Source organism: Mastomys coucha, unplaced genomic scaffold (assembly GCF_008632895.1).
Source record: "Mastomys coucha isolate ucsf_1 unplaced genomic scaffold, UCSF_Mcou_1 pScaffold20, whole genome shotgun sequence".
In the NCBI taxonomy this organism is placed as follows: Eukaryota; Metazoa; Chordata; class Mammalia; order Rodentia; family Muridae; genus Mastomys; species Mastomys coucha.
Genome location: NW_022196903.1, coordinates 66946416 through 66949096, shown reverse-complemented (window position 1 = coordinate 66949096; position 2681 = coordinate 66946416).

The following is a 2681-nucleotide window of genomic DNA, read 5'->3' as shown; positions in this document are numbered from 1 at the left end:
CATTTTTAATAGGGTTATTTAGTTCTCTGGAGTCTAACTTCTTGAGTTCTTTGTATACCTTGGATATTGGCCCTCTACTAGATATTGGATTGGTAAAGATCTTCTCCCAATTTTTTGGTTGTCATTTTGTCCTATTGACAGTGTCTTTTGCCTTACAGAAGCTTTGCAACTTTACAAGGTCCCATTTGTCAATTCTTGATCTTAGAGCATAAGCTATTGGCGTTCTCTTCAGGAAATTTTTCCCAGTGCCCATGTGCTCGAGGCACTTCCCCACTTTCTTTTCTATTAGTTTCAGTGTATCTGGTTTTATGTGGATCCCTGATCCACTTGGACTTGAGCTTTGTACAAGGAGATAGGAATGGATCCATTTGCATTCTTCTACATGCTAACCACCAGTTGAGCCAGCACCATCTGTTGAAAATGCTTTTTTCCACTGGATGGTTTTAGCTCCTTTGTGACACAGTTTCTTTTTAAAGGGTTTTATTTTGTGCGTGTGGTGACAGAGGTCAGAAGACACTTGCAGAACTCGGCTCTCCTCTTCCACTGTGTGGGTTTGGGGAAATGAACTTATGCTGTTAGCTGTGGCCGCGAGCCTGCTTAGCTGCTGGACCACCGCTTGGGCCAGATACCACTTCTTTTCACTGAAGGTTAAATTACCCCGTTCCTGATCTGTTCCACTCTGATTTCTGCCAAAGTTTGTACTTTCTTGTGCCAATTTTACACCACTCACTTTTCTGATATTTAGACTAGCATAAGGTCTTTATTTTAAAATACAAAAGGCCAAAGGCTATCACACAGATATATGTCATGAACATTCATGCCATATACTTTCTGAGTTTATATGTAGTCAGTGCTTATAAATAAAGTCATATTTCTCTGTGTGTGTGTGTGCGCACAAGCTTGATGCATGTGGTGGTGGTATGAATATGCTTGGCCCAGGAAGTGGCACTATTAGGATGTGTGGTCTTGTTGGGGTAGGCATGGCCTAGTTGCAGGAAGTGTGTCACCGTGAGGGTAGGCTTTGAGATCCTCCTTCTAGCTGCCTGAAAGACGCTCTTCTCCTGGCTGCCTTTGAATCAAGATCCAGAACTCTCTGCCTCTGCCTCCCAAGTGCTGGGATTAAAGGCGTGAGCCACCACTGCCCGGCCACATGCAGACTCTCAGCTCCTTCTCCAGCACCATGTCTGCCTGCAGGCTGCCATGCTTCCTGCTGTAATTGATAATGGACTAAACCTCTGAACCTGGAAGCCAGCCCCAATTAAATGTTTGCCTCTATAAGAATTGTCTTGGTCATGGTGTCTCTTCATAGCAATGGAATCCTAAATAAGACAATACACTACCAAAAAATTAATTTTGTCACATTATAAAATTATGAATACAGGTGCTAGAGAGATGGCTCTATAGTTAAGAGCATTGGCTGCTCTTCCAGGGGATCCAGGTTCGATTCCCAGCTTCCACAAGGCAGCTCATCACCATTGTAACTCCAGTTCCAGAGGATCTGAACATCCTCTTCTGACCTTCAAGGGTGGCAGGCATGCATGAAAGCAAAACACTCTTACACATAAAAGAAAATTAGAAATTAAAAAGAATACTGAATTTTCTTCAAAATAATAACAATATGTTCTGCTTTTCACTGCACTCAAATAACATGAATGGACAACACGATTTTTAGAATCATCAGTGTGGCTGGCAACACCTCTCAGAAAGTAGAGGTATTTGCTGCCAAGCCTGGAAACCTGAGTGTGATCCCCAGGACCCACACAGAAGGAAGAGAAAACCAGCTCTCCAGTGCTGTCCACTGACTTCCACATGGGTGCCATGGCATCACACACAGTCACACAAAAGAAATAAACAGACAAACCCACTGGTGTGGACACACTATGTTTTTTATTTTAATTATATTTAACCCAATTCACCTAAAATATTGTCATTTCATGTAATCAATACAAAAATTAGTGAGATATTTTACATTATTTCCTACATTCTAAGTCTTTTTGTTTGTTTTTTGTTTTATTTGCTATTGTTTGTTTTGCTTTGTTGAGATAGGGTTTCTCTATGTAGCCCTGGCTGTCCTAAAACTTGCTCTGTAGACCAGTTGGCCTCGAACTCACAGATTCACTAGCCTCTGCCTCCCAAGTTCTGGGTTTAAAGGCATGCATGTGCCACTACCACCAGCGTTCTAAGTCTTGAACTCTATTGTATATTTTATCTTATTGATTTAGTTTGAGACAGGGTCACAAGTACCCCAGGCTAATGGAATAAGATCAACAATGACCTTGAACTTTCAAAATCACTGCCTCTAACTTCTGCATTAGTGTATTATCTGCAAAGACAAGATCGTATATTTGGAAATAAATATTGTTTAAAATGAAGGAAAACCAGTATTTTTAAATTTTAGAAATAGAAACACAACAAATTAAGCTATTCCTACCCTCTTTTTAAAAAAATGTCAGCACATTATACACGGTGGCAAGCTGTTTTGAACAAACTGTGAATAAGCAGCAAGCCAGGGAGTCCCGGAAAATCCAAGCTGAGAGCCTCAAGGCCAGATGATGTCCAGATAAGCTGCCAAATGGGGCAAAGTTGAAATTCCTGTGAGTGCTGAGTGTGGAATGTGACACCTCAGCCTACTGAGGCTTAGGGCTTCTCTCTCCTCCTCCTCCTCCTCCTCCTCCTCCTCC